This window comes from Dryobates pubescens, chromosome 3 (assembly GCF_014839835.1).
Source record: "Dryobates pubescens isolate bDryPub1 chromosome 3, bDryPub1.pri, whole genome shotgun sequence".
NCBI classification, from domain to species: domain Eukaryota; kingdom Metazoa; phylum Chordata; class Aves; order Piciformes; family Picidae; genus Dryobates; species Dryobates pubescens.
Genome location: NC_071614.1, coordinates 20903539 through 20923418, shown reverse-complemented (window position 1 = coordinate 20923418; position 19880 = coordinate 20903539). Strand labels below are relative to the sequence as shown.

The 19880-nt window shown below is 43.7% G+C and overlaps 1 protein-coding gene across 1 annotated transcript in view; it reads left to right on the top strand.

Moving 5' to 3' along the window:
• The window catches only part of MSRA (methionine sulfoxide reductase A), a 318403-nt gene that overhangs the window by 232016 nt on the left and 66507 nt on the right, over positions 1–19880 (top strand). The window lies entirely within an intron of this gene.

Here is a 19880-nt window from a genome sequence, read left to right as displayed (position 1 = left end):
GGGGCATCTACCACCTCTCCAGGCAACTCGTGCCTGTGTTTCACCACCCTCATCATAAACAATTTCTTCACTTGTAGTAGGAGAAAAACATCTAAATGGAACACAGAGAAAGGAGTTGAGTGTGGGTGATATTACTGCTCGCGGCAAACTTGGTCCAAATGTGTATTCTCCCATTATCTTAACTCCTCATGTGCACACAAATCACATTCCCAGCTTACTCAGAGCCCACATACTGTTAGCACAGTCACCAGGGTGTTTGGGCAGCGTTATTAAAACAGCATTAGTATGCAGCAAGGTGCTCCTCACCCTGCTAAATCACTGTGTAAAGTGGGCCTACAAGCTCTCCCTCTCTTTGTTATGACAGCATTACTCCTCGCACTTCTGATGCAAAGCTAATAAGACTTAAAAGAACAGAGCTAAATTAGGTAGATGGGAAATGAAGGCAGGAATAGAGACTGAAATAGGCTGATGGAAAAGAGTGGGCTAGTGGGAAAAGCAGAGAGACAGTGAACATAGGTGGGGAGAGGCCTGGGGAGTCAGGCTACATGAACAGGGCACAAGCAGCCTGAGCAGGAAGGGAATTAAAGCTGATTCTGAGTTTGCATGGCTGAAATGTCAACATTAAAAAGAAGGGGAAAAAAAAGTAATTTAAAAATCAATATTTGCAAAACAAGATGATGCAGTGAAATGATGCATGTGAGAAAAGAAGAGAGTGAAAAATGAGGAGCATGTAATGCACAAAGGAAATAGAGAGATAAGTGGCTGGAAAATTAGAATATTTCTGTTAGAAGGAAAGAACCTTCAAGTCATCTTTCTTTTTTCTTCCCCTACACTTGCAGTTCAGGGATGCTTCTAACCAAACAAAAGGCCATGTTCCTGGTCCTAGATGGTATTTTTTTTAACACTTGCCAAATGGTGTCTGCTAGCTTGCAACAGATGTAGAAGATTATTTCCCAAATCTGCAAGAATTGTCACTTTACACTTGCAAAGTGAAGATGTCTTGACTGGAAATACAGGGAGAATGAATTATGCATGGGGTGTGCTGCATGCCTATTTTTAATGGTGCATGGCATAGGCTGAAATATTATTTGTTTCCTTGGCTTGCATTTAAGAGGGAGGTGAGTAAGGGAAGAATGAGAAGGTGAATAGGGAAATCTGCCTTAAAAAGATGTGCTGAGATATACTGGTGCAGCAGCAATACTGCTCTGTGAGAAGCTAAAATTAGTGCTTGTGAAATGTTAGGAACTTCATGGCACTTTTGTCACCATCTCTAATAACATGGCATTATGGCTCCAGGGCAAGGCAGTAATTTAGGCTTCCTAAATTCAGGCTGTTTAAACAGTTTATTTATTAATTAGCCATACAGAAACAAACTTATTACAAGAGGGATATGGACATGCTGGAATGTGTCCAAAGAAGAGCCACAAGGATGATCAGAGGGCTGGAGCACCTCTCCTACAGAGACAGGCTGAGACTTGGGGCTGTTCAGTCTGGAGAGAAGGCTCCAAGGAGACCTTCTTGTGGCCTGCCAGTATATTAAGGGGGCCTACAAGAAAGCTGGGGAGGGACTTTTTAGGGTGTCAGGGAGTGATAGGACTAGGGGGAATGGATCAAAACTAGAAATGGGTATCATAGAATCATAGAATCAGTCAGGGTTGGAAGGGACCACAAGGATCATCTAGTTCCAACCCCCCTGCCATGGGCAGTGACACCTCACACTAGATCAGGCTGGCCAGAGCCTCATCCAGCCTGGTTTTAAACACCTCCAGGGATGGGGCCTCAATCACCTCCCTGGACAACCCATTCCAGGGCTTCACCACTCTCACCGTGAAGAACTTCTTCCTCATGTCCAGTCTGAATCTCCCCACCTCCAGCTTCATTCATGTGTAGGGCACGTCAGAAATCAGATTCTGTTCCTTAGAAAACCATCAAGATTATCAGTTTATGTGCATGTAAACATGATTTGGTATGTGTGTGAAAGAACAGAGATGTCCTGAGAAAGGGAGCATACTGCCCAGTTTGTGATGGCTGTGAGATTGCTCCACAGCACCAGCTCCTTGATGATCCTGGTGAAATGGGATCTCCTGCACATTGCACTGACACTGCATTATCACCTGATGGGAGATGATCCCTTCTTTGAAATATTTTCATGGCAAACAGCAAGTATTTCAGTTTAAAACACAGAAGCTTTAGTGAAGAGCTGTAGACGAGAAGTTGTCTGAGGCAACACAAAGTGCAGGAAGCAAAGCTTGATTAGGGATTTCTTACCGATGTCTAGTGATGACTGGGACCTTGTTGGGTGTTTCACTCAGCTCATTCTTCTGTGGTTTAGGAGACCACAATGGCCTCTCAGTGTCCTGTGTTTCTTTTCTCTCTTTTTCATCAGCTCAGCCATTGTGTTCGACTGTGATCATTGTACAAGGTGGTGTTGTATTGGTACCTTACTATTTATTAACTAATAAGTTGATCACAGATGTATAGTGGAGATGAGTGTAGCTGAGAAAGTGTGTAGCTGGAGAGGTAAATAGGCTGTCAAGCAGACACTCCACATGCTCTATGGAATACTGCTATGGAGCTGGCATTACACACAGGATCTGTTTGTCTTCCTCTTTGATAAGAAATAAGTCATTACACAGTAATACTCCCTCCTGGCACTGCCTCTTCCTTTTGGGAGAGGATGGGAAATGTGTTAGGCCTCCAGTAGATTGGTTTGGCAGGTGCCTACTGCTGGCATGACTTTGGCAGATGAAAGACCCAGATGCCCATCTCTGAGTCGTTTACACATGGCATCTGGGAGTCACTTCTTATGTGACCTGGCTTGGCCAGCTCGCTTCTTGAAGAATGTAGTATGAAGAGTTAGGGTTAGCATGTTACTTTCTTCTCTGTTTTTTATTTATTCTGAATTATTCTTTGTGGTCTTGAAACAATGGGTAGAGAATGCATCGCTCTAATGAAAGGGTAACAGCAGCCACCCACCTATACATCAAATATTCACCTCAGTATGTAATGCCTCTAAGAAGTGCTCAGCCAACTACATGGTTTCATTGTGATCTGCACTTTAGGATGCTGTGGTGTGTGTCACACTCAAGCGTGTAAAATCAAAGCGAGTAGACAGGAAGTCACATTCCAGGCCAAAATGGCATTAACATTTTACATGCCCAGCAGCTTTTTGAGTGAAGAGTGACGTGAAGACTCTTTTAAACGCTGGGAATGTGGCTTCTGCCCTGTGTTTGCAATCATGGATTTGTGCCCGTTGACTCCAAGGGAAGTAATCCATTTTTGGGGTCAGAGACTGGGGGCTCTTGTTTTCATCTTTTAACAAATACCTCTTGGTTCATTAGGAGGGAAAAAAATCTTTGGTAGATGATGGCAGCGTAACGCTGCTTTTTTGTATATTTTATATTCTCCTGCTGTTCCATCTTGTGCTCCACACATGAAAATCACAGTGACCCCATGCAGGCCGATCATTAGCCTGTATAAATGATCACAGCTCTGGTGGTTTCCAGGCAGGCACTTTGTTTTATGCTAGCTGAGAAGATGACCCCTGTCCTTTCAAACCTGCTGCGGTAACAAACTCAAGCCCAATGCTGCTCTCAGCGAACTCAGGAGACTTTTTACAAATGGCTTAATGGTGCCTGGGAAGGCCCCAGATCTTATAGCTTGCTTTATGTGCTGCTTGCAGTTTTAAGGCTTGGGAGTATGTTAGCTCGGATCTGATGAGAAAGTGGGGAAAGGCATCAGCGCCGTTCTTCAGCTGTGGAAGTACATTTGTTGGGTAGGCTGTGTTCTTTTAATGCTTTCCTCAAATGCCATTTTGTAACAGTAAAATGCTCACTAAAAATACTAAAATATTTTTAGTTGTCGAGTACAAATCAGATTGAGCTGCACATTTCCCTCGTGAGTAAAAGTGATGAGTTTGTGTTCATTAACTCGGGGCCATCTGGTGCAGACATGCTGCAGTCTGTGAATCAAACATGCATCAAACTCCAGGGATCAGAATAACCGCCAGACCCAGTGTTTGGGGGGCTTGGGGGTGGAGGGAGGAGGAAGAGGGTAGTTGACTATGTATTTCTTGCTGTTTAAAAATTAACTTTGCTCTGCAACAGATTTCAGAGTTTAATGTTAGGCTGCTGTGAAGCTGCGTTCCAGGCTCATCAGTGACCATTCCAGTAACCTTCAGGGGGCTCTCCTGCCATTAAAGTAATTGTTACCTGTCATCCTGGCTATTTTCTGTGCAAAATGGCCAAAGAGTTCTGTGTTTCTCTACACTGTTAAATAATGCATCTTGAGGGTGCAGCTTCACAGATGCATGTAAGAAATAAATCCAAACAGCCTCAGTTCTTTCTGGCATGGACTGGTACAGGTCAGGGGTTTTTTGACGCTGGCAATACTGGACCAGATTTTGTAGCACTTTATTAAGGAACTTAGAAAAAGAGAAGGTGTTGTAATTAGAGGTCCTGACTCCATCTCAAAGATCTTTTCCAACTTAAATGATTCTATGTTTCTATGAAATCCACTCTATCTGCCTACCACTTTGTGTGTTCCTCACCCAAATATCTCCAGACTTTCTTCTTCCTGTCTCTTCTGTATATGTGTTTTCTGTGCTCTACTTTCATCCTGTCCAAGTTCACATCTTTCATGGGTTGCAGTGACAGCTGGGTGGGCCCACAGGGTGAGGAAGAGCCAGTTTTAGGCCTGAATCCCTTTGGAGATGATCCTAAGTCACCAGGATCCACCTGCAAACCTGTATAACCCCTGTGTGTTCATTGTCATGTTACTCCAGCTCCTACCACCTGCGCTGCATGATGCTTTCATCATTTATCCTCATACAAGAGAGATGGAGACAATCTTTTTAGCAGGGTCCCTTGCAAAAGGACAAGGGGTGATGGTTTTAAATTAGAAGAGGCTAGATACAAGGAAGACATTTTTACACTGAGGCTGATGAAACAGTGGCACAAGTTGCCTGGAGAGGTGGTAAAAGTCCCATTCCTGGAAGCATTCCAGGTGAAGTTGGATGGGGCTCTGAGCAACCTGAGTCGAAAATGTCTCTCCTTGCTGCAAGGGTGTTGGACTAGATGCCCTTTAAAGGTCCCTTGCAACTTGAACCAGTGAACATCTGCTTCTTCCTAAATTCAAAAGGGTTTTCTTTTCCTAACATCAGGAGGGGTAAAATCTCCAAGAGGGAGCTGGGATTACTGTGAGATTGCTGAAAGAGCCACATATCTAAAGCCATAAAATAGTCAATGTCATGGCCATTGTCTGTTTAGTTTGTTTCAGTGCTATCTCACAGGGTTTTTCACAGGTCAGCAGACTCTTCTCTGAGTATCAACTAGGTCCTTAATGCCTTTGTTTGGGCAATGGAATTAAAACCCCAGAGCCTGTAGAGCAATTATACTGACCAAAGATGGATGTATACTGTAGGATGATTTGAATTGCTGCCTGGGGTGCATTTGGCTCAGTTAAGTTCCCCACACATATACATTGAGTGTTGTTAAAGATGATCTTGGGTATCTGAGGTGTCCACATAAAGCTTACGGATACGTTTTGGCACCCACAGGAGATTTGAGCATTGGAAGGGTAGTCAGGGGCTAGACAAGATTCCCTGTGGCATGTCAAATCTTCACAGAATCAAAGAATTACAGAATGGTTTGGGTTGAAAGATGTCTTTAAAGGTCATCTAATCCAACATCCCTACCGTGAGCAGGAGCATCTTCAAGAAGGACTAACTTGCTCAGGACCCTGTCCAACCTCACCTGGAATGTTTCCAGTGATAGGGCATTTACCACCTCTCTGGGCAACTTGTGCCAGTGTTTCACCACCCTCATGACAGAAAATTGCTTCCTTCTATCTGCAATAAATTTCCCCTCTTTTTAATTTGCAGCTGTCACCCCTTGTCCTATCTCAACAGGCCCTCCTAAAAAGATTGTCCCCATCTTATAGGCCCCCTTAAGTACCTCTCAGAAGCCTTCTCTTCCCCAGGCTGAACGACCCCAACTCTCTCAGCCTGTCCTCATAGCAGAGGTGTTGCAGCCCTTGGATCATTTTTGTGGCCTCCTCTGGACCCTCTCCACCTGGATTGTGCCTTTGGATACCTATATTTATACAACTATATCCACCAACAAGTCTTTGCTAAGAGAGCTTAGAAATGTTTGCATAAATGTTCAAGTCAAAGATCCCAGAGAAGAATCCTGTTTCTTCTATTATGTTAGATGTCCTAGGGTGTAAGTTGTGTTTGCCATATCTCTAATGTAATCCACTGGTTCATACTTTAAATGCTGAGGGCTGGAGCACCTCTCCTGTGAAGAGAGGCTGAAAGAGCTGGGGCTGTTCAGCCTGGGAAAGAGAAAGTTGTGGAAAGACCTTAGAGCTACATTTCAATATCTGAAGGGGACCTACAAGAAAGCTGGGGAAGGACTGTTTTGAAAGGCCTGTGGTGATGGGACAAGGGTCAAGGGTTTGAAACTGGAGCAGGATAGATTTAGGTTGGACATCTGGAGGAAGTTCTTTAAAATGAGGGTGGTGAAAGACTGGAACAAGCTGCCCAAGGATGTGGTTGAGGACCTGTTCCTGGAGACATTCAAGATCAGACTTGATGTGGCCCTGGAGAGCCTGATCTAGTTGAAGGTGTCCCTGCTGAGTGCTGGGGGGTTGGACAAGATGACCTTTGAGGGTCCCTTCCAGCCCAATGCAATCTGTGAATCTTTGCAGAAGGCCAAGTGCTGTGTCTCCTTACTAAAGCACCCTGCATGGGGACTCAAGACCAATTTTTCATGGGTTATGGCAGTACTTGCCGGCCACAACTACAGCCTGGTTGTAAAAGAGGAATGACTCAACTGAAAACTAGGATGAAATCCATACAAAAGAAGATTCAGGTCCCTAGCCTGTCACTGACTTAACAAAAAGCCCCAAACCAAACCAAAAAAAAGAGAGAAGTTATTAATATATGAAGGGAATGAGAGCAAGATTTCTAATGGGTTCTGAGCAAAGATCATGTTTCCATGACAATACCCTTAAGCCCAGATAATCCATATAGCACAAGCTTGGCTATCCTGATGAGATGTATTTTGTCATATTTGGAAAGAAAAATTTTTCAACTGAAAGAGCTGAGTTTCTCACTCTCTTCATCATTCTCTTAAATGACTCCTTTTATTAATGGGACCAAGCCAAAGGAGATAACAGTGTGGCATAGCCCCCTTGCTTCTGATGGGTCTTGGTTTTGAGGAGTCCCCTCACCAGAGTCTCTGCTTTGTCTCTTAATTTCCTGCCTGGATTCAGCCACTCTGCTCTCTCATTAAGGGCAGTTTTATGAATGACATCTCTGAAGGCTCATCATTTGCCTGTGAGGGAAATGATTGCTTACTCATCCCCTTTGGGAAATCGAGTTTGCCTTCCAAGGATGTCTCTGTTTTTCAGTACTTTGTACTGGACTCTTTGCAAAATTATCAGTACTCATCTTGGCTCTTCCTTTGTGCTACCTCTAGGGAGAGAAATAAATGCAAGAAAGCAGGGGACTTTCAGGCTGTTAATAGCTCATTTTCCAGCTAATTCTTTCCTTAGGACAAGGTGATTCTTTGTCATGTCCTATTAACGGATGTTTCAAAGTTGCACCAATTTCTTTCTCTGTAGGACTGCTTTTCCCCCTTCAAACTCACGATGTTTCAGTTTGAGTTGTTGGATTTTGACTGCTAATAAAATTCTGGGTTCAGATTATTTTCATTTCACCTGCCTGTTACTTAAGCTCCTTCTATATTCATTTCATGACTTCATTGCACAGTGACTACAGCAAGTTCACAGCAAGCCTGGGATGAAATTAGTTGCACAGTTTGTTTTGAAGGAGAAACATAGGATCATTTTGGTTGGAAGAGATGTGTAAGATCATCAAGTCCAGCCATTAGCCCAACACTGCAGGTCACCACTAAACTACATCCCTAAGCACAACGTCTACAAGTCTTTTAAATACCTCCAGGGATGGTGACTCCATCACTTCCCTAGGAAGCTTATTCCAGGGTTTGGTAAACTTTCTGGTGAAGAAATGTTTCCTGACATCCAATCTCAGCCTCCCCTGGCACAACGTGAGACTCTCTCCTCTTGCCCTATTGCTTGTTACTTGGGAGAAGAGCCTGACCCCCCACCTCACTAGAACATAGAATCACAGAATTGTTAGGTTTGGAAGGGACCTCAAGGATTATCTGGTTCCAGCCCCCCTGCCATGGGCAGGGACACCTCACACTACATCAGATTGCTCAGACCCACACCCAGGCTGGCCTTAAAAACCTCCAGGGATGAGGTTTCTACCACCTCCCTGGGCAACCTGTGCCAGTCTCTCACCACCCTCATGGGGAAAAAATTTCTTCCTAACATCCAATCTGAATCTACCCCTTTCTAGTTTTGTTCTATCCCCCCTAGTCCTATCACTCCCTGACACCCTAAAAAGTCCCTCTCCAGCTTTCTTGTAGGCCCCCTCAGGATACTGGAAGGCCACAATAAGGTCTCCTCAGAGCCTTCTCTTCTGCAGACTGAACAGCATGTCCAGATCCTTAACATCTTTTCAAGTAGTTACAGAAAGAAAGAAAGTTTCTCCTGGGCCTATGTTTCTCAAGGCTAAACAACCCCAGTCCCTCAGCTAAACTAAAGATATAGCTAAAGGTCCAGTGCAACTATTAGCTTTGCATTACCTTGAGAAGACACACAAAGGTTCCTGAGCCTTTGATGTGAACAGCAGAGCACACCAAAGCCTAACCTAGCACAGCTCCCCACACCCAAGCACATTGTAGCTTATCCACCAGAACCACTGTTTTGGGGGATTTGCTCTCCACACTTCCCTTTAGTGTGATCCACCAGGCAGTTGTCTTTTGGTGGAAATGATGGGGTTGGATGCAATTCTCAGTCAGAAGTACCTCAGCAAAGCCATTTTCAGCTTGTTTTTTGTTAGGCTCACTGGGAGAGGCTCACTTGCACTTTGTGAAGGGGACATTATAACTACTAATCTCTAGGAGTGGAGATCTCAGGGGATCTCAGCAGATGAAACAAGGTTATTTTCATAGATCTACACTTGCCTTTTTTCTGTTCCTAGTTCCTTATAGAAATTGCATCTTGTGTCACAGAATGAAGAGAAGGAATTTTATCCAGCACTAGTGTCCTCGTTACTACTCTTATTGTGTCCTTTCCTGGCTTTCTGGCTCTCTTGTTTAGTTATGTGCCCCTTTCAGAGGAGGAGGTAGCCTTTTCGGCAGCCCCTTGGTGATTTAATAGGCTCAGTCCCAATAAACTCAGCGAAGTTCAGGCTCCTCGCTTCACTTTGGGGATTTCAAATATATTCCTCTGAAAGCTAGCAGGGACAATGACTGTCACTTGCTGTGCCAAAGTACTGCATCTAGAGCCATGCCAACGTACTGTGTCATGAAGCTATGGCACAATATTAACTGACAGGGTAGAGCCAGCCTGTCTCCGTTTATAAATCTGATGGCAGTACAGCTGTGCACTCTCACTGGGGTATGTGGGAACAGTATTAATTTAAATGATTTAATTCCATCTGGATCTCCTTGGCTCTGTTCTTTGACTCTAGAAGAGCTCTTTTTTCGAGGCAGTATAGCTGAAGAATTCTGTTTGATATGGGTAAATAATCCATTGCTGCGTGTTGATCAGAAAAGGATGAAATTCTAAGCCCTGATTAATCAGATCTCTTCCTAATTGGCTGCAGCAAAGAGATTTCTAAGCATGCCAAGTTCATGAAGTGGCCGAATCACTGGCTGTGCCTAAATAAGGTAGAGACTGTTTCTGGAACTGCTGTACTGAATTTGTTTGGGTTTTCTTTGAGGAGAGGGCAGGAGAATGTCAGGTAGATTAATCTTGGCTTTAGTACATCCTGTCCTGGAGTGTCATCCCATTGCCTTCCATCCACTTTGCTCAGGAGTTTGACAGCAGCTTTTTTAGCCTTGGAGTTTGAATAGTTCTGATGAGGCTCACATGAACCAAATAGAATTTGACTGGCACCTCTGGAGCAAGCAATTTTTCAGTGAGTGAGTAGAATTAAATTGTTGGCTGTGTGTCATTAAAGAAAGGAGAGAGGGATTTATCATCTGAGCCATTATTTTTCTTCATTTTGGTTCCCAAAGCCTTTGAAGCATCCTGTTTGGACCATATATAAAGCACAGCTTTACACTTCCAAGCAATAAAATGTGATGTTGACCATCTCTATTGGCTGTCCTCTTGATCTTGCTGTTCTTGGATTACCTCACTGGCCTAAATCTTCTCTCTGAGTGAACAATCCAAGCAAAACCTGCTAGGATGATTTGAGTCAGTTGTCAGCTGTGTGTATGCTGGATGGAGAGATGTGGATGCTGTAATGGTATATCACAGAGAAAATGCTCTGACTCTTTGGCCTGCTGAGCTTCTGCATTTTAGAAATGACCCCAGAAAACACTTTTGGATATGCCCAGACATTAGAGATGATCATCTGCTCTACTATTTGCTGGATGTGAGCAATCATTTAGCACAGCCACCAGCCCAGTTGTGTTAAACAGGTCCCACAGAGTTGCTGGAGGAGAAGCTGCATCAAAGACCATCACTGTGCTCAGCAGAAGCCACTCCACAAAGCCTTTAGGCTTACAGCGATACATCATTTTCCCCCAGTGTCACAGATAAAAGGTACAAGCTTTTCTTCTGCACTAGCAGCAGTACAAAAGACAAGACGGGTAAAAGTAAAGACAGCAAGATAGCACTGGCTGCAAGCAGGTGACAATGAGATGATATGAAATGTGTTGTGAAAGTACTAATAACTAATTGTTTCTTAAACTGTGCAGCCTATTTGTTTTATCTTTCTTTTGCATTCCTACCACAGTATATCATTTATTTTTCCCCATTCTTTTTCTTTCCACCCCCCCCGTGAGCCATATTTCTATACTTCATACATGATTCAGTAACCATAGCAATGAAATAAATGCATTGTCTTCACTTACAATGGTGTCTAAATAGATTCTCATCTCTCTGTAAGTCCTTTAACAAAGGCTACTTCCCTACCACCATAATGAGAAGGCTATGGGCTATGTTACTGAAATAATCTTCACTTTGATTTTGTGACATCAAGTGCAAAAAGTCTCTGAAAACGCATTTGTCTCTACTTTATTTCTCAAGAGTGTACATAGAAATATATAACCAGAACTTTCCAGGGGTATTTTTCTTTGGAGAGAGAGAGAGAGAGAGGGAACATGGTTAGCTTTATATCTTTCAAAATCCAAAGAGATGCATTAATACCTTTTATTTTCTTGTGCTACTTATCAAAACACCAGAAGTTTCTATAGACAAAAATAAAGACAAAATCACCCAAAACAATTAAAAAAGAATACTTCTAAAAAGAATGACTTTTTATCTAAGAAAGAGTAGCTACCCTTGTGGCAGTCCTTGCAGGAGTAGATGTAAACTGTGTTCATTTCCTAAGGTTAAAAAGAAAAGCTACAAGAGCGATAAAGAGAAGAAACCTCTCCTTTTGTGTTGTAACAGACTGCTTTTGCAGCTCCCTGGCAGACACAGGACTCCCTTTAGCTTATTCACCTTTTATCTATTAATGCTGGTTATCATGGTCTTCTGCAAACATAATTCAGTCATTTTCTAGAGAAGAGGCATTAGAGGGCTAGAGAGCTGGGCGGAGAGGAGCCGCATAAAGTTCAACAAGGGCAAGTGTAGTCCTGCACCTAGGGAGATTAAGTCTCATTTTACCAGTACAGGTTAGGGGATGATCTGCTAGAAACCAGCTCTGAGGAAAAGGACCTGGGAGTGCTGGTGGACAGCAAGTTCACCATGAACCAGCAATGTGCCCATGTGGCCAAGAAGGCCAATGGTTTTCTGGGGAGTATTATGAAGAGTGTGGACAGCAGGTCAAGGGAGGTTCTCATCCCTTCCTGCACTCACCTGGTGAGACCACATCTGGAGAACTGTATCCAGGTCTAGGCTCCCCGGTTCAAGAGAGGGAGGGAACGTGGCACTTGGTGCCATGGTCTAGTTGTGAGGTCTGTTGGAACAGGTTGGACTTGATGATCCTTGGGGTCTCTTCCAACCTTAGTTACTGTGATACTGTGATACTGTAACTGCAGGAAAATCTGACAGCAAACTCTACAGAGATTATGAAGTACATGAGCACCTATGTGATGAAGAAAGGCTGAGAGACCTGAGGCTGTTTAGCCTGGGGAAGAGAAGACTGAGAGGGAAACTTATCAATGGCTAAAGGGCAGGGGCCAAGATGATGGGGCTTTCGCTGTGTTCTTTTGTTAGGACCATACAGCACAATCAGAGAATGCTGTGGTAGACATGCACTGAAAGCATTGCATTTCTTCTGTGCATCACATATTTTTTGCATCAGTTTGCCACAAGAAAAAAAATAATGCCAAATTAGTGTCAGCACTGAATCCTACTCAGATGGATGCAAATTGCATTCTTGGTGGTTACTACGTGCACCATCAGCTTCTCTGCACCTGGGTAGTGTTACAGCTACTGAGATTTAAATTTCAACCTGCTTGGGTCCAGGCACAGTCTTTAAATGAAAAGGCAAGAAAAGGCTTATTATCTATTTTACATAGGAAGCCTGGATATCCAGGAAAAACAGGCTGGAAGGCATTTGAACCACCACTCTGTTAGAGACCTAAATTAGTTTTCCCTGAAAATTTTGCACAGAAATATTTCTTGACCAAAAAACAAAAAAAGGTGGTTGTAAGCACAAGAAATCATCTCCTGAGGCTGAATTTTATATCTTTGGATAGACTAGAATACAATAGAATAGAATACAATAGAATAGAATAGACCAGGTTGGAAGAGACCTTCAAGATCATTGCGTCCAACCTATCAACCAATCCAACACACCTAAACAACTAACCCATGGCACCAAGCACCCCATCAAGTCTCCTCTTGAACACCTTCAATGATGGTGACTCCACCACCTCCCCAGGCAGCCCATTCCAATGGGCAATCACTCTCTCTGTACAGAACTTCCTCCTAACCTCCAGCCTAAACCTCCCCTGGTGCAGCCTGAGACTGTGTCCTCTTGTTCTGGTGCTGGCTGCCCAGGAGAAGAGACCAACCTCCGCCTGTCTACTGCCTCCCTTCAGGTAGTTGTAGACAGCAAGAAGGTCTCCCCTGAGCCTCCTCCTCTCCAGGCTAAGCAACCCCAGCTCCCTCAGCCTCTCCTCATAGAGCTTGTGTTCCAAACTCACCAACTGTGACCGTTTGAGGCTGTGCCTTTAAGGAAGGGGCACACTGGCTAAATGTTTATAAAATATTTTTTATTCTAAATGAATTTCATTGGCTAATTAAGGGGGGAGGTGATAGTTTTGGAGCCAGGGGAGATGGGACTTTCTCTCAGTTTTCCTTCCTTCTCTGTTCCTTTCAGCTGGACTGCTTCTGGGCTTCTTGCCAAGAGATAAGAACTAACTCCTGTACCAGGCCTTCTTTTCCTGTCTCGTTAACCACCCTTTTCTCTCTTTTTCTACCTCTTTGGGGGAGAAGGGAGGTAGGGGGGTGAAGGGGGCACAGGGGGAAGCCCCCTCTGTTGGGGGTCTGGTTTCTGGTTGAGTTCATTTGCTGTATATTTCTGTATATATTGTAAAATCCCTGTATTTGTGGTGTTACATATAATCTGCTTCCTATATATGCTTGTAAACACAGCCTGCTTTTTCTCTGAGTTAGCCGTGGTTTCTTTCTCAGTGGGGGAGGGAAAGCGGAGCCTTTCCTTTCAACCCACCACACCAACTTCGTTGCCCTTCTCTGAACACGTTCCAGCAAGTCAACATCCTTCCTAAACTGAGGGGCCCAGAACTGGACACAGGACTCAAGGTGTGGCCTAACCAATGCAGTGTACAGGGGCAGAATGACCTCCCTGTTCCTGCTGGCCATCCTGTTCCTGATGCAGGCCAGGATGCCATTGGCCCTCTTGGCTGCCTGGGCTCGTGTTCAGCCTACCATCGACCGGTACCCCCAGGTACCCCCCTCTGCCTGGCCGCTCTCCAGCCCCTCTGACCCCAGCCTGTAGCACTGCATGGGGTTGCTGTGGTCAATGTGCAGAACCTGGCACTTGGATGTGTTAAATCTCATGCTGCTGGATTCTGCATCTTAAAAAAAACCCCAATTTTTGGCTCTTGATTTTATATATATATATATATAGACACATGTATGAATGTATGTGCTCTATACACAGCTATTCTCTGCATTTTTTTGCCTATTTTTTTCCTAGAAGTGAAAGCCAAACCAGTGAGGTAAGGACAGATTAAAATGCAATGCTTCTATTTTATTTGATTTGGGTTTGCTGTGAAGGGAAAGAATTTTTCCTACTAGCTCCACTTTTAACTGTAAGCCTTAGCTTCTGGCCATTGCCTGTGTGTTAGAAATGCCCAATTGCAAAAGCCAGCTGCTGACTCTGGACTTTTAAACTCTGTGTTTCTCTAATAGGATAAATCAAGAAAAAAAATCTCTTGCAAGTGCCTAGCCTGGGTAGCAGCAGGATAGGTAATTTAGACATTCCCTGGGGTTTGCAGGGAGTCTGAAAATTGAAATTGAAGCTTAGCCCTATGTCCTAGTAATGTCACTTCTGTATCACCTGTCCATATGTTACTTAAACAGTTCTCACCTGTGTCACTGCTGGGATTGGAGCCTTTTGTGCTTGAACTAAAGCTGTGCCCTGGCTGGGGGCTGTGGCAGCGTTGTACTCTTCATTTCGAGTAGGTAAGAGGGGCTGACAATGTGTGGAGTTGCACTTCAGAGGAGGTAGGTGTGTGCTGTCTTTGACTCAGCAAGAAAATCCTTTTATCTTAGGAAAAACTCCTGAAATACTATTTCCATTTACTTCTTGCAGTACTCTTTTAGATGACAGTGTAGGTAGTTCCTGCTTTTGCAGGGTAATGGGTTTAGGGGGGAATGATTTTTTAGAGGGAAGTGTTAAAGGCAGAGGCTGTTCCTCAAGATTTCAGTGAAATAAGAGTGAAGCCTTGTGCTGAACAGTCCTCTGCACCCTGTAGAAATCCTAGAAGTAAAAAGATTCTGGTGGTAGATGCCCTATTCCTAGGAGAGATTGGATGGGGCTCTAAGCAAGATGTCCCCTGGACACTGCAGGGGGGTTGGACTAGATGACCTTTAAATTCAGAGAGATGAGTGCTTTCCCAATCTGTATATCTTTCTGATCAACCAGCTGGAAAAATAGGACTAAAATAAGTATAGAATAGAATAGAATTAACCAGATTGGAAAAGACCTCAAAGATCATCAAGTCCAACCTATCATCCAACACTACCTAATGAACTAGACCATGGCACCAAGCACTCCATCCAGTCTTTGCCTAAACACCTCCAGTGATGGTGACTCCACCGCCTCCCTTGGTAGCACATTCCAATGGCCAATCTCTCTTTCTGTGAAGAATTTCTTCCTAACATCCAGCCTAAACCTCCCCTGGTGCAGCTTGAGACTGTGTCCTCTTTTTCTGGTGCTGGTTGCCTGGGAGAAGAGACCAACCCCCACCTGGCTACAATCTCCCTTCAGGGAGTTGTAGACAGCAATATGGTCTCCTCTGAGTCTCCCCTAAAGGACCCTTCCAACCCAAACTGTTCTATAATTCTATGATCAGACCTTTCTTTTACATATATATCAAAGCAACAGTGAACAAAGAGGTTATAGGAAAACAAGGTCTTCATTCTGTCTCACCAGAATATTCATGGGCTCCTTTCCACACATAAATTGGTGTCTTAGTACTTTTTTGTGCTATCCTTTTCCCTGCCACCTTTCTTCATCCTCTCCCTGGCATCTGTGGCCCTTAGGAAACAACTTTGCAAATTACAAATGTCACAGTTTGTCATCCAGCCATGGTAGTTGCACTCTTCAGAGGCCGGAAGCTCTGCTTTGTTTTTGTAACTGGGGACAAAAAAATATCCAATAGTACATTTTCAGCCACTTTCTGCTTTTGAATGCTTGGAAAAAAACACATGAGAGAGAGGAGTTTGCCTTCTGTTTATGCTGTCACTATGAAATAGTGCCTGAAATACCAGTGCTGCCCCTCTCTGCATGCATTCCTGTCCTCTAGTACTCGCTTGCTCATGGTATTAGAGAGCTGGGAAGAGACTGAACGTGTGAGAGGTGACAGCATCAACAGGGGTTCTGACAAACCATTTTAATTTAGATTTTTAAGACAGTCTTGAAACTCTGCCAAAGGAAGTAAATACTCTCGTTGTTATAAAACATGGGTTTTTTTCGTATCTCATAGGACTCTCAATTAAGACCAAAATTAGGCAAGCAGTCATGACAAAACCCAATCCTTTTCTGAGCACAGTATTCATGTTTCCCATAATTCTGAAGGTTGTTATGAATTATCAATGGGACAAAGAAACATACAGTGACTGTAGACTTGTAAGTGGTATCTCATCTTTAAAGTTCAGTATTGTGTTGTTGCAGATGAAATCATACTATCTGGGGTTTTTCTAACAGGTGATCAGACTATTTAGCAGTGTCCAGGTGGCCAAGAAAGACAGCAGCATCCTGGCCTGTATCAGGAATAGTGTGGCCAGCAGGAGTATGGCAGGGATCATTCCCCTGTACTGGACACTGGTAAGGCTGCACCTGGAGTACTGGGTTCAGTTTTGGGCCCCTCACTACAAGAAGGACATTTAGTTGCTGAAGTGTGTCCAAAGAAGGGCAACTAAGCTGGTGGAGGGTCTAGAGCACAGGTTAGGGAGGAACAGCTGAGGGAACTGGGGTTGTTTAGCCTGGAGAAAAGGAGGCTTAGAGGAGATCTTCTTGCTCTCTACAACTCCCTGAAATGCTGAAGCAAGGTGAGGTTTGATCTCTTCTTCCGAGTAACAACAAACAGGATAAGAGGAAATGGTCTCAAGTTGTACCAGGTGAGGTTTAGGTTGGGCGTCAGGAAAAGTTTCTTCCCTGAAAGGATTGTCAAGTCCTGGAATAGGCTGCCCAGGCCAGTGGTGGAGTTACCATCATTGGAGGGATTTTAAAAATGTGTAGATATGGTGATTAGGGACATCACTGGAGGTGTTTAGGAGGAGATGTGATGGGGTGCTTGGTGCCATGGTTTAGTTGATTAGATGGTGTTGGATGATGGATGTTGGACACGAAGATCGCACAGGTCGCTTCCAACCTGGTCTGGTCTATTCTATTCTATTCTATTCTATTCTATTCTATTCTATTCTATGCTATTCTATTCTATTCTATTCTATTCTGTCATTTAGTGGTGGACTTAACAGTGCTGGTTTCATTGATCTTAAACCTCTCTTGCAACTCAAATGATTCTATGAGTCTTTGATTCATCCTGGTGTGAAGCAGCCTGTCCAGATAGGTGCAGGACATCAGTAAGTTGTGTACCTCACCTGCGAGCCCTGTGGGGTTGGCTGGGGTGCTTTAGGGCATTACAAATTGTGTTGCATGCCAATGTATGGAAACTGAATTCAATTCATGTAGATACTTCCATATAGGTGTCTGAGCCTGTTGCTGGATGTCTCTGAGTTTTCTAGAAAGATGTGTGTGCTAAAAAAGTGAACCTTCTCATTAAAACACTGGCAAACAGCTGATGTCTGTGCTATCTGCCTTTTAAGTGAGCCATTATATACATTGCTTGATAAGTTTCATTGAGAGCTTGTGTATCACTGCTGCTCAGGGCTGCAAGCAGAGGGCACATCTCAGCCATTCTTGGAATCCTTTCCTCACTGGCTTCAAAATGCAGCTGTCCTAGAGATTTACAGATGTCATGGTATCATAGTATCAGTCAGGGTTGGAAGGGACCACAAGGATCATCTAGTTCCAACCCCCCTGCCATGGGCAGGGACACCCCACACTACATCAGGCTGGCCAGAGCCTCATCCAGCCTGGTCTTAAACACCTCCAGGGATGGGGCCTCAACCACCTCTCTGGACAACCCATTCCAGGGCTTCACCACTCTCATGGTGAAGAACTTCCTCCTCACGTCCAGCCTGAATCTCCCCACCTCCAGCTTCATTCCATTCCCCCTAGTCCTATCACTACCTGATATCCTGAGAAGTCCTTCCCCATCCTTCTTGTAGGCCCCCTTCAGATACTGGAAAGCCACAATTAGGTCACTAGCCTGTGACATATTTTTCTTCCTATACATGTTCCTTGCAAAATGTCTTTGTTGCCAATGAAGAAAATTGCATGAAATGTTTGTGATTTCATTAGCTAAAATTATCTCAGGAGTTGTGATACTGCTAGATGGGCTTCTAGCAACTCACTTATGGGTGAAATCTCTATCTAGGGAATAGATTTGTTATTACTAAAGAAGCAAAAAAACCCAATCAGCTGTGTGCACTCCTTGTACTGTTTCACTGGGGCTGAATAAATGAAGGGTTTAGGTTTTAATACTCAGTGTTAAATGAAAATGAGGTAATGGGATAAAGAGAATCAAATCTTTCATTCCAAGTCAGTAGCACTTTCTGTGATTAGGATAATGATGCAGAACATCACTGCATTCTAAAATCCATTTTGTAGGTTATTCCTGTTGAAAGGTTTGTCTCATGCATGTTGTCAGTCGCATCAGTAGGTGATAAGACCCCCAAATGATCACAAAACCAAAAGAACTTTCTTATTTCTGGAGGTGGGTAACTAAGCAAGCATGCCACTGGTGAAGAAGTTCTTGCAGAACTCCTTTCTGACTTCAGAAGATGACCGTTTGGAAGTTCAAGATCATTGGTCTAACCCAGCCACTAAAAATCGTTGGTGGGTTTTGAATCAAACTTCTTTTTTTCTGATCTCATGAAAAACAGTGTAATTGTCTTCTGTGTCAGGGGACACAGTCTCAAGCTGCACCAGGGAAAGTTTAGGCTCGAGGTGAGGAGAAAGTTCTTCACAGAGAGAGTGATTCATCATTGGAATGTGCTGCCCAGGGAGGTGGTGGAGTCACCGTCCCTGGAGGTGTTCAAGAGGGGACTGGACGTGGCACTTGGTGCCATGGTTTAGTCATGAGGTCTGTGGTGACAGGTTGGACTCGATGATCTTTGAGGTCTCTTCCAACCTTAGTGATTCTGTGATACTGTCTTCCCAGATAACACACTACAACTTATACATTGTTAAGAAAACCATAGTTTTATGTATGCCACAATATCCCCATCAATAAAAAGATCCTGAGGAAGATCCAAGGGCTGCCACAACTCTTAGACTACCACATTTTCATATGATAAGAGTTTTTGTTTCCTGGACATGCAGGATTTAAAGGGAGTCACCTGGAAACCAGTTGGCATATTCTCCAGTCCTGAAATTACTGCTATAGATCCTTCCTATTGCATTCCTAGTTTTCATCATCCCTTGAAAATGTGGTTGGTTGGAGTGGATTTGATGTTCCAGCATTAGTCTTGATGCTGCTGTAAATGGAAATCAAACCATTCTCTGCTCCCGCTCCTACTCTGCTGTGCACATGTCCATGGATTGCATTAGTGCTTTTCATCACAGCATCCTAATGGGAGCTAGTGCTAAGCTGTTTGGCTACTGTGACCTCTAAATTACTTTCAGATGCTATTTTCCATTATGTAATCCTTTGTTCTCACAGTTCCCGCTTTCCTCCTTCTTAGCTGAACACAGAGTCATATGTCTCTATCAAAATATGGGTTGGCTGATTGAGCCTAATGTACTAAGGATTTCAAACAGATTTTATGACTACTTCACTTTCCTTAATACTTATTATGATGTCAAACTTCATGTCACTCACAAATGTTATCAGCAATGATTTTATATTTGTTTCCAGATCCCATAATAAAAATAAATGTAACCGTGTTAGACCTAAGGCAAAGCCTTTAAAAGGTAATGTAACACTTTGGAGGTGGCTCAAATTGTTCACTTTGTGGTCAGTGTGAAAGAGTATATGTTTGGGAGCAATTCTTAAAGGGGCCTATAT